The sequence below is a fragment of the Scaptodrosophila lebanonensis genome, unplaced genomic scaffold (assembly GCF_003285725.1).
Source record: "Scaptodrosophila lebanonensis strain 11010-0011.00,11010-0021.00 unplaced genomic scaffold, SlebRS2 tig00000001-arrow-pilon, whole genome shotgun sequence".
Taxonomy (NCBI): domain Eukaryota; kingdom Metazoa; phylum Arthropoda; class Insecta; order Diptera; family Drosophilidae; genus Scaptodrosophila; species Scaptodrosophila lebanonensis.
This window is the reverse complement of record NW_022060529.1, coordinates 13,903,726-13,917,102: the sequence shown is the minus strand read 5'-3', so window position 1 is coordinate 13,917,102 and position 13,377 is coordinate 13,903,726.

The window sequence follows — 13,377 nt, the reverse complement described above, 5'->3', positions numbered from 1 at the left end:
CAGTTGGCAGGAAGCTGAAGCTCCTTCCTTTCCCGTACCGACCGAAACGTATCGACTTAATTGAACAAATCGCAGTAAACGAGCCGTAAATTTTTAATATGTTTCGGTTTGCGTAAATATAAGCTGACGCAGTCCAAATCCCAAACTCAATCCCAACCCCAGCCCCAGCCCCAACCATCAACCCTCGCAACCAAGGAGAGGCAAGAAAAAGTTTGAGCTTGAGTTTTTGGTTATCATTGCCGTTGGCCGAGTGGCTGTTCAAATCAAATGAATTAGTTTGCGTTGCTACAACAACAATTACAACAACACAGCGGGAACAACAAGAATAAATACAAGAAACCTTCATTTAATTAACGTTAGTCTGCCTGCTCTTGCTGGTGCTGGTGCTGTTGCTGTTGCTGTTGCCATGCTTACATTTGCTTAATTACTTGTGGCTGCTGTCGTTTTGACTGATTAAAAACCGCAGGTTGAAGCGGCCGACACCCACATACCCGCACATATACAACACGTATAGGTATAGCCGACCACCACAACTGACCATGTTTGGCCAACTTTAAGCTTTGACATTTTGACATTGCACCGACGACGGGCAACAATATTTTCTTTGCCTAGTCTAGCGTAAGTCGATGTGTCTGGTTCGTTGGCTGGCCAACCCAAGCCAGGCCAGGCCAAGCCAAGCCAGCCAAGCCAAGCAGGTTGGCTGACTAGCCATAGTGTAAGACTGCCAGACTGTTTTTTTATTTCATTTACCTTCATTTAGCCGCTGGCCAAGTGGCAGGCTTTGTTTTTGTTTTGCATCGAGCAAATCTTGAGTATTTACTGCTCGGCGCGCCATCAGACAGCTCGAGCTCAGCAAAACGCCAACTTCAATTGAGTCTTTTGTTTTATAGAGTAGAACGTGAGAATGGGGCTTGTATTTTGCATATCAAGCTTACAGTTTCTTCATTTCCGTGATAGAAGTTGCTTCTAAGAATCAATGCTAAAGCTCTAATATAAGCAAACAAAATAATGCCTTAAATGTCCAACGATTTCAGCTGAAGTTAAAACATTTTTGCACAAAAGTTACAGTAAGGCATGCAAGAGAGCTTCAATTCCACTCATCACTGTAAGGATTATTGTCCAAGGAATATGTATACATAAGTAAGGGCATCCCCTTTTAATTCCACGATCGGTGAATATAATAGTTTTTGTCAATGTTTGTTTTTTCTTTGGTAATTAAAGAAAACATATAAACGACTCTTGATGGGAATGATGAGAATTTTTCATAAAATTTAAAATTAAAATTAATTAACCCCCTTACTTCACATGGATCTAAACTGTATATGCTTTTGATTACTAAAGGAGTAAGTTTAAAAAATATGGTAGTTTTAAGAGAGCTGTCAATAATTTATGCAACTTTAAAACAAAAATTCGAGTATATTTTGTGGCAGCAAGTATTCAACTGAGCGCCACATTGAAGACCATTTGCAAATTGGATCTTCCAATTAATCACCATAAAAATTATTTATTTGGACGATTTCCATATAGAGGTTCGGTCTTAAAAATCCCTAAAAAGCGGACAGATTTTCTATTCACCTCTAGGCCTTACAATACAATATCTGGCTTATGATATTTAGCTGGCAAGTCCATCATCTTCTATAAGAGAAATTTTGAAATTCTGAATTCAAAATAAAGAGGTGAAACGCCTAATTTTATCAGAGGCTATATAAACCATTGGCTAAAATATATGATATGGCCTTGCACCATTGGCGCGCTTCTAGATTTATGTCGGTTACTTGGCTCTGGGTGTTGACAAAAAAGTTGGTATCTCTGGGCAAACATCAAGCGCCCACATCATTAATCATGTAATCCCAGAAATCTCGCACATATTTGACTCTAACTTAAATGCTTAGCACAGCTCAAATGCCAGTCCGATGCTGCTGTCAGCATTTCAAAAGCAGCGCTAGAACAAGTGCTGCCTTACAAAAAAGAAAAAAGGAAGAGAAGAGCAAACCGAGACTAACGGAAGTGTAAGCAAAGCATAAAAAATGTGCCCTGCGCTGTGGAAATTGTCATTGTAATAGTAATTTATTGTTGGAGAAACTTTCGCCTCTTGCATGTCGTTCACGTCGAAGGCGAAGCATGCGAGCATAGTTTTGGTCGCAGTGAAAAAAATGGCACACACACACATACATGCATACATACATACACACATGGACATATTTGGCAGTTGACATATGTGGCTCGTTTGACATACAAGCAAATTACATGGAACTATTTGTCTTTTTGGGGAAAATCGTATAAGCTGCTAATGCTACGACTGTTTCCTCCACTTTCCCTGTCGATTTTCAAGTGGCTGTCGCTAGACGAAAAATGCGCTGCCCGTCCTATTTTCAATTGCTGGAATCCCTGCAACCACAAAGTGAGCCACCGAGCAATCGCAAAAGTGGCACAAAGTATGCAGATACTCCTCGTACAACAAGTACAGCCAAAAAGTAGTCCAGTGCAGCAGCAGCCCGCACCGCAGGACGAATGAGAGTGATGTAAATTAGTTTCCTGCATTGTTGTTGTTGCTGCTGTTATTGTGATGGTTGCCATAGAAGTGGCAAGTGCATTTACCTAACCAAAAACGAAACAAAAAATCAAAAGCCACAAAAAATGTCTGACATTACTTGCGGCTGTTGGCGAAAACTTTCACTGTGGCTCGTTGCTTACGCTTTGCTCGGTTGATTTTGTTGTTGATGCTCGATGTTCTTGTTGTTGCTGTTGTCGTTGTTGTCGTTGTTTCTGGGCAGAATGTGCGCTTTGTGTATAATTTGGGCTGCATTTTGCATTAAGTAAAATGTTTTAATTAAAATTGAAAAAGTTTTCCAATTAAAGTGCAGAGAACTTGAGTTTCATTGGACATGGTCGCGAGCTAATGCAAAAATTAACAGCGGCTGCTGGTCAACAAGTGAGTGAGTGTATGTGTGTGTGTGTGTGAGTGTGAGTGGGTGTGGGTGTGGACGTTAAGCTATTCCCACACTTGCATACTAATTATTATTTTTATTGTTGGCATTTTGTGAGCTGGTTTATTGGGCCGCCTTAGGGCTTAAGCGCTTAACGAACGCCATCAGAGCAAGGAGTAACTAAAACTTAATTAATTAGCTGCAGTGAGAAATGCTGTCAACTCTTTCAAAAACTTAACAGTCTTGTGTGCTAATTGCATTTTAGTTAGTAAGTTTAACTTACGGGTCCTCCACCGTGCACCTAAAGCAGCACTAATGAGTCAAAGACTCGAGCAATGCAGGCGGCCGTTTAAAGCGTGCGCACAAAAGTAGGCAACACTTTAAGGCTTCGTCTGCAGGACTCCATTGGAATTCAACAGCGCCAACGCCAGATAGTGGCAACCAACGGGCACAGAACGATGCAAATTGCATCAATAATAATAATCACATATGTATATTTATATACATATACATGCATGAAATATGTGCCCAGCATGTGCTCCATTCATAACGCATTCATGGCCAACACACCCGCGTACACATGCACCTTGTACGTATGAGAAAAAGAATGTGAAGGAAAATTCAATGCAGTGCTGGCCTGTGCTTTCCATCATCTTTTGCAATCACTCACCTGGCATCGGAGCGTACAGATTAAGTTTATGTGCCAGCTGTAAAGTACTTTAACATTCATGTGATTAAGAGCGAGGCTCCAAGTGAGCCCAGAATATGGGTGTTCGGTGCAGCCTTGCATATTTTATGGCGTCTGGCCAGCAATGCCGTGCAAATTGGAGGTGGAGAGCACGCTTTCATTACAATTAAGCTGAGCGCAACGCTGTGGCCAGATAATAGCAAGCCAGACGCGAAAAAAGTATACCATACGAGTACATAAAACAGAGAAACCAAATTCATTCTCCTTAAGTTAAAAGCTCTATGGTGCGGATAAAATTGCGTCGACTGAAAAAACCGCATACCTTTACGGCACAAGGACGTATGCTATATCAGCTAAATAATATTCCGTGCCCACATTCAAAAGTTGTCGCAGCATACTAACTCGGTTAACAGTCACAACCACATAATGAAGCGTGCTAATGACAGTCTGCTTAACTCTGAATGTGTACACTGCAAGTATAGTATTTGTTTAAATCTGTTGTTAAGCATGCGCATACTTGCCATAAAGTTCTTTGCTATTATGTTGTACAACAATTTGAAAAGTTATGCCTACGTTTTCAACATATTATTGCAGTCGAACTTTTCAAACAACCAACTACGTGCATAAACGGACACTTTTCTAAGTATATCCGTGCAAAGTTGTACAAATTCTAGTTCCATATTTTCGAGGGTTGAATTTCTAGTCGTTTGACAGTTTGAAGTCGATTTACCATTTTATTGCAAAGTTTTCTCCGTGTTTGATATACTTGTATGATTCAGTAACCCACATACCTTGAAAAATGTATTTCTCTTCTACCATTGTGGCATTTTTGATGGTACGTCCTACTTTTAAAATTTGCTTTTGAAGAAAGTAGTTTTCAAAAACGGACCCGTTGTTTTGTCAACAAGATCAACAAGAACTAGAAAAAAAGTAGACCCATTTCACTTTGAAAGATTAGTTTGGTTATATACTTTGCGAGATTCTACCACTTATACAATACCGGTAGCTCGTCCTCGTGTTTGATGGGCTCAGAATTTTTGATTACAATTATAAGTTTATTTACAATATGCTACTTCTCTTCCGACACTTTCTAAAGTTTCTAAACGAACTTGCAATAGCAAATTACATTGGTAATTTCCAAAAGCTAGGGCATATAGTACAATACATACACTGGCCACACATGTACTATATACATACAGTACATATGTATGTACGTATATTGTATGTGTATAAATTTCTGTAAAATAAAAATAATAATATTTTGAAATTAAATTGTGAAATTTCTGAAAAATTAAATAAAAATATAGTGGGAGCCCAATTTTGCGATTCTCATACCAAGTACCTAAGCGCTGGAAAATCGAGAATTAAGTTGTGAAATTTCTGAAAAATTAAATAATAAAATTGTGGATTTGAATTGCGAAATTTCTGAAAAATAAAAAAAATAATTCTGATATTAAATTGTGAAATTTCTGAAAAATTAAATAATAAATTTGTGGATTTAAATTGTGAAATTTCTGATAAATAAAAAAAAAATATTGTGATATTAAATTGTGTAATTTCTGAAAAATTAAATAAAAATATTGTGGGCGCCCTCCTCTGTGATTCTCATACCAAGTACCTAAGCGCTGGAAAATCGAGAATAAAGTTGAGAAATTTCTGAAAAATTAAATAATAAATTTGTGGAATTAAATTGCGAAATTTCTGATAAAATGATTAAAAATATAATGCCCGCCTTCCTCTGCGATTCTCATACCAAGTAAATCGAGTATTAAATTGTGAAATTTGTGAACTTAAATTGTGAAATTTCTGAAAAATTAAGTTTTGTTTTCATAAGTGTAGATTTTTATAGGATACGATATGAACGAACCCAATTCATTTGTTTTGGCATGACTTTTGAAAAGTGTCAAACGCTTGCAGCAGTCATTTTTTACACTCTAGTGCCTGCATAACTCAATTTTCACGCCTTAATGCCGCTTTAAGCATTAATTAGATTCTTTTCCATGGTATACGTGTGTGTATGTATGTGTACGAGCGGACAACTTTTACAACACAGTTGAATTTTTACCTCGGGCACTTGACCTTTTTTGCGTGGTTGCCGCAACTTTCGGTTTAATTAGCACAGTTTCAGTTGGCACAGAAACGCATTACAAAGGGACGGACGCTTCAATGGCACACACACACACACATCCACACACAGACCAAAAAATTTCAGGAGGTCATTCGAAGGGTGCGCTTTAAGAGCTTATTGTATGCAATGGGCAGCAGCAGTTCTTGTATTGAATGCAGAAAAAATAATGTATACACTATAGCTTTTGTTTAAGTAAAGGCATTATTAAGACTAAGGGGTATACATTTTAAATAAATAAATTACAGCCTTTGGGGGTAATGTTGTAGCTTTCTGAAAAGTACGATTTCAACGAAAACCCCATTAGAGGGGAGTGGAGGGGTTCTTCAAAACTAAAACTTGTCCTGTCTTAGACTGAGAAGAAAGTTCATGTTACTCTAGCTCTTTTTTTAGTAGATCTTTGGGGTTATACGAATGTACAGAGGGACATGTCTTGAACAATTCATCTTGGACGCTCCTATATATATTCAACTATATACTTTGTGGAGCGCCTCTGGATGCTACAAGAATTGAACGATTTCATAAAATTCATTTTACCATTCAGGTATAGGGCTTAAAATTGTGCAATATATTTTAAAAATGTATTTCTTACACACGACGCAAATCTGCGCTTGCATTCTAAGATTTTAGCGACCATTTATCACAGAGCGTTGAAAGTTTTCAGTTCGTTTCTATGTGTTCCTACCGGCCTAACTTAGTAGGACTGCATTGGATGTAAGGTTAGCTCTATTTTTTCTTGCATTTATTCTAAAATCATTTCTATACCTAACAGGCATTGAGTCTGGTACACTGCCTAGTCGTTCTCGTTTCAAACAAATAACTGCGATCCAGCTCGAAATGGGTGATACTTTCTAAACCACAAATATTGTCCATAAGATTATAGATTTCGACTAAATCATAGTGACTTTCCACATTGAACATATGCAGTTTATATTTCAAAGTAAAAAAATAATAGGCGCATTGGCTTAAATACGAAAAAACAATATTTCGCAGTGAACAAAAAAAAACAACAAATAAATAAAGTTTGGAGGGGCGAAAAAATATGATTTCTATAGAATATTAGGTACAGTTGTCCTTGTGATTGAAAAATCCACGTTGCGGCAGTCCTACTGGGAAGTCTTGCCAGGCAGCAAATAAATGCTGCGGAAGCGTCAGGCCCATTGTTGGATTTGGTATTTCGGTCTTGTACTTAGTATGTAAGCGCGGGAAAAACGCATTGCACTTTTCGCTGCCGTCGTCGTCTTAGCCGCATCGTGCAGATTTATTGCATTCAACTTTCGTGTGACTTTCAAAACAAACTTTTGTGTCTTGAAACTTTTCAAGTTTACTTAAGAAACAAAAGTTTTTTCGCGCGCTTGCCAACGAATTTATCGTCCAAAAATATTAGCGCTGTTTCAGTGTTTGTGTGAGTGAGTGAGTGTGTGTGTGTGTGTGTGTAAAATGAAGTGCTGGTAATAATATATAAATTATGCACATTAAATTTTAAACGTGCACGGTACTATATCATAAGCTCATGCGCACCCGCACTTTCGCACGCGGTTTGACGCACAAATAAACAAAATGGCTTCAAGTGTATGCTTTGTGAGTGCTTATGTGTGCGTGTGTGTGAAAAGTTGTCTATTTTTCGCGCCATTACCAACGCCAACGCACATATTTGACTACAAAACAGGCAGACAGGCAGGCAACCAGCAGGCAAGCTCATTATCATCATTGTTATAAACATCATTATGAGCGAAAATGTTTCCGCACCATTACTAGATATACTTTTGTGGTTTTATATTCATTTATTTACTAAACACAAGAGCTGTTTAGTTTAACGCCACCATGTTTTTATGTGTCTGCATCGCTCTCCTTGTCCAAATGTGTGTGGGTGTGTGTGTGTGTGCGTTATGCCGGAAGTAAACAAACGTACACTCGATTGGCAATGCTGAGCATGCAATATTTTTTGTTGTTGCTTATGTCATTGACTGTCATAAATCATTCGATTTGTGGGCGCGTGAAAGTTGACTTCCTTTTACTTGCTTCGGCTCACAATTTCTATTGCCTTTGCTATAGAATTAATGAAGCAAGGCACTCATACACACACACACACACACACATGTGCAAGAATATCCATCTTCGCTGACTGCTTCGTTTTCCATTATTTTTGTACACTAGTTTATTTTGGTACTGAAAGGGCAGAAGGCATTCCAAAAAATTCGACACCCATTGGGGGACTACTCTCAATACCAGTATTTAGTTGAAGTGAATCATCAATAATAGGGACTACGAATAAATTACACTCATAGAAAAAGACACAAACAAATTTAGAGTCTTACTTGTATATTAAAATATTGGAAAGTGTGACGATATTTAACCATAATAGGTGTTGGCATGAACTTGATTCGAAGTATTCTTCCCAATTTTTTTTTGTCTACTCTACTTTTGTAAGTAGTATAAATTGTTTTTAATAATGATGTATATTATACTATATTACTATATTTGAAAAAGTAATTTACCAAACTTTTTTTTTAGTATAAATATTGACATTTTTCGCTATTTATAGCTTAGATCAACATTGATATTAAATGTAAGGAATAGTTAGAAATTCTATTCTAGCAATCGTGTTCATGTTTTAAAAGCTACGATTTCAATTTAATGAAACGAAGGTGAAAAAACGTTTGTAGTATCTGCAGTATAATTTTTTTCTGGACGCCACACTGTAATGTTTGAAAAATCCTCGTTTCGAAAAGTAAATTCGTATCCTAATGATAGCGCTTGCAGATTCATATATGCATACAAATATATGCCAATCTAAAGTTAACTGAAATGGCAAATGCGTTACAAGTCTTAAAGCAATAGCAACAGCACCGTGTGGCAAGCACACATAAACCAAACAACCGCATAACTCAAAAACTCGCATTAGAATTATTAAAATGCTTTGCTGTGGTTTTTTCCATGCACACCCTAAACACATTTATATGTATACATACATGTATATATCTTTATATATACACATGTATGTGTGCAAATACTATATGTGGCATTTTGAGTTTACTTCTGTGCCATTTGGAAAATTGAAAATATTGCTGTTGGCGCATCTACAACGGCAGATACGTGAGTGTTCATTTGTGTGTTTGGTTGGCTGGCTGAGTAGAACGTAGCCAAAGTGAAATTAAAAAAAAAAGAAAGAGCAAATATACCGCATTTATGCCAAACAAAATCAATAGATGTGGCAGCAAAAGTAGCGCACATATATACATATGTATATATATTCATGTTAATATGTGTGCAATGCTCCCACACAAGTTTTAAGCCAACGCTTACACATTTGCAATATTAGTGAGGCCCCACAACTAGAAATAAGTACATATTCAAAATTGTGTCATTCACAATGAACAGCGAAAGTTATTGAATTATGGCATTGCATACTTTGCGGCTGAAGTTTTAATTAAATTTGGTCTGATACTTTAAGGGCCTGGCCACAATATTTCACACTTTATTTATATATATACTTGTATGTATATTTTGTATATTTAATCAAAAATACTTGTATGAGTAAAAGCACCAAACAAAACGAAACAATTTCATTCTCTCAATTTTACGCTGCCATATAAATGCATCGTTTGGCCACCGATATCATAAACAGAATCAAATATGAGAAGAAATGAAAGAAAAAAGAAAATGTTGCTGCTGTAACAGCAAAAGCCATTTAAATGCAGGAAATTGAATTTTGAAATGTGCACGTCAATGAAATCAACGAGCCTTTTAAGCGGGCCATGGCAATGGAAATTGAAATGAATCCATGTGCGAGCATAAATGGATTGGGTGATATATAAGTACTCGTACATAGGTATCTATAAATGGCTTAGTCCCTTGCTTCATCCACTGGACCATTTAGAAGTGTCAATTAAAATAAAAGAAAACTAATTATAATGCGAATTAGATTATTTGAAATGATTTTATTATTGTGTTTTAACTTCTTCCACAAAAAATCGTGTCAAAGCCATTCCTATTTTTATGATTGCCTTGAATAACATTTATTAATAAGTAGAATTGATTACAATATTTTTAAATTACAATTTAGCTAAATTAGCTTACTTTTGGGAATACTTAGTTCCATTTATAGCTAAATTAGCTTACTTTTGGGAATACTTAGTTCCATTTAAACAAAAAAAATCAAATTTGTTAGATATTTACAGTTGAAGTTGAAGACTTTAAGATCAGATAAGAAGTTGCTTTATTTTAATAACAATTTTTAACAAAAATAAAGAAGGCTAATAAAATATCGTTAAACCTTTAAATTTTAATGAAATGGAGAGACGGGATGTCTTGCACTGAAATAGAAGAATTGACAAATAATTAAAATTTATTTTCCATTTTAAATTTGTATTATAATTATTTATATTGATTATTTGTAATAAATGTATATTCTTTTTCTAAAATATTTTAAGGCTTTAAGCAATTATTTAAATACTATTACTATGTACGATCAACCTATCTACAACGGTTAAACATTTAAAAAACCATGATTGTTAATGTGCTTTCTAGTGGAAACTTGGTTTCGCTATCCCTAACAAAAAATGTAGCATACTTTCATATTTTAGAGATACTTGTATTCGTTCTTAGCTTGGAAGCTACTTAGTTTTGGTTCTGCAGACCGGTATGAGGGCTGAGCACACTTTCAAACATTTTTATTTCGAGTTGTTGTATAAATGTGATGGCTATTCACGTTTGTTTATCCAAGTACGTAGGTGTGGCTGCCACTTACAGAGCACATGCTTCAAATATTTGCCGGCGACAGTTTGTGCTGTCGTTAATTTCCTGTTGCAAGAGCATCAAATCGGAAATTATGGCACGCCCATTTTAATCATTTGCCATTTCCGGCATCAACATGCTGTAAAGCAATGACACTTCTTCGATATATGTACGTGTATGTATGTATGTATGTATGGTAGGAGAGTGCGTGTTTTTTTGGCTAGTTGACTAGCGGTCGACACATATTTGTGTATTTTTTTCAACCAACATTTAGCTCAGGACCCTCTTCATTGTTTTTAATTGTCAACATTTTCTATGCATTACAAACGATTTAGGTATTACCTGACGTTCTGGTCCAGAGTGCAACACCGGGGCTTACAATCGTGCTGGAGCACTATAAATGTGCGCTAATTGCAACTCACTCGTGGATGTGGCCTGAAGAGCGTTGGCGTTGGCGACGGGTGTTGGCCGCTAAGTAGGCAACACCAAACGACAAATTCCGCCGGCACAGAAACCACGCAAAATTTATGGTTTCAATTAAAAGTTTCACCATTTCCGTTCATTTGCGGCGCAAACAAGCAGCCGGCAGCAAATGGGTGGCATGTGGCAAGCGAGGGCAGTTGCCAGCCGAGAATGCCGCGGCAGTTTTGTGGGGCAGCCACAGCAAAAAGGTAATGAGCTTTTCCACACGCCCGCTACGCAACGGCCACCATGCCCGACCGACAAAGGGAAACCCTTAAAACTTGTTACTTTTTGTGTGCTTAGGAAATGGGCAAAGTTTAGAGCATAACTTAATTCTGTTTGATAATGATAATAATTTATATGCAACGAACTGATTGTCGCTTAAATGTTGATCAACACAGCAAAGCACTTGGCAATACTGCTGCGACATTAATTCATAAGTATTTATAATTGCAAAGCGCGTATTATTAGATATTAGATAGATGAAAAAACGTGAAGCTTCATTTTCTTCATTTTTTGAAGATGAGAGAATCGTACGTCAATCGAGAAACAGCCAAATGGCTTTAAACAATTGAATAGACTGGAAAATATGTATGCTATATGTAGCATAGCTTAACGTTGATAAAACCTATCAAACAGTATATTGAACCATATTGTAAACAAATGTTGAGCGTTGCTCGAATCTTAAGAGAGTCAACATGCTAATCGTCACTCAACAACTGAAAAAAATGAGGAGATGACAAAATTGTACTTCGAATGGAACGCAGCGGAGATGAACGTTGGCTCTTATGTTCATAATCGAAAATAAATGTTGTGTCAATCTTTAATATGAAGCCTTACAAAAAAAACACTTAAAGTTTAACTGCTTGAGTTATTATTATTATTTTTGTAGTTTAAGTTACCACCATACCCTTGCAGATTGTGAATTTTTTTTGGCGCCCACTCACATGATTGAGTTAAGTTGAGGAAATTCTTTGTTTGCTTCCGTATGAGTCAGTCTGCCATGCCAATTGAAAACTTACACATTGTGCGAATAGTGTGAAGAGTTTCAATTTCCATAGTTCTCTATGCCATGGAGAATGAAATGTAAGCCATGTTTGGCAGCTGCCAGCATATCAACACTAATTGAAATGCAAATATTGATGAGTGTTAAGTAAACGCGCGTGCTAATTTGCACAATTTTCGTTTTGTCGCCGCATAATGCGCCGCAAAGTATGCCATGGAATGGAATGTGCAGGGAATATGCGTGCTGCGCCAGCGAATTGCAGACGGAGGATTTTACGGAGGATTGGTGCGGGCGATGGAGCCGACTTGAAACTAAAACGCAGCAGCAAGTTGACGCCAAAATGCTGGCATGCGGACAAATTGCAAGCTTGTAGCAGGCTGGATGGCTGGCTGGCTGGCTGGCTGGCTGGCTGGCTGGCTGGCTCACTGGCTGTTGGCTGGTTGGTTGAATGGAAGGGTCAGGGGAAGGAGCAGCGGCAGCGGCAGTCAGGCGACTAAATGCTTTGCCAGCAGACTCAGCAGAATTTCAAATTTATTCAAATCAACTCGTTGTGCGGCCTGGGCTGGGCGGCCGTTACGAATGGGCGTTCAAGTCAGCAGAACGCCAGCCATTTTGGTGTAGAGCAATGAACGACTGAATCTGAATCTGAATGAATGATTCAATTAGGCATCAAATATTTACAGCAGACGTTTAAATATTGCGACAGGCGAACAGACACGAAGCCAGCAATGCAGGCTCAGTCGCTACATTGTTTGCTCGAGTGCGCGCTCTCTGGCTTGCTCTGAGTGCCATTTGATTTGCATAGCTGGGATTTCCTTTACAAGTTTTCTAATTGCCCATTAAGTGCCAGGATTTCATTCTTCAAGAAACTGCATTTGTTCTCTTGTGTTTACCCATGCTAGGCATATTATTGAATATGATTTCAAACCAATAATGCCAATAAATTCTCGAATTTCCCACAAATGCTCTACCACCCCCACACATAAATAAACCAAATCAAAAGCCAATGCTCTACAACTTCAATATTGTTTTATAAGTATAGAGCGGATTGTGGTGAATGCGTAAAATGCAACATACGTATAGAAGAGAAGCATAAATAACTTTGACATTGTTTTCGCATTGAAATCTGTGCACGGCTTTTGCTTCAATAAACAACATTGGCATTGCCTCTCAACAAAATGTGAGTTGTTCTTATAAGTTCTCGAGTTTTGCATTGAAAATAGTTGCATTCGGTTGTGTCTGCATTTCAATTCCAATAGTTGAATTACAAAAGTTTTTCAATTTCATATTTCAGCTCGGTGTATGACAATTTGTGGAATACTACAAATATACGTGTACATATGTATAGTACAAGAATATGTGCAATAGCATCAATAGGTGAAAATGCTTACGAGAAATTGTCAAATAATTTCATGTAAAGTGGTCTGTTGTG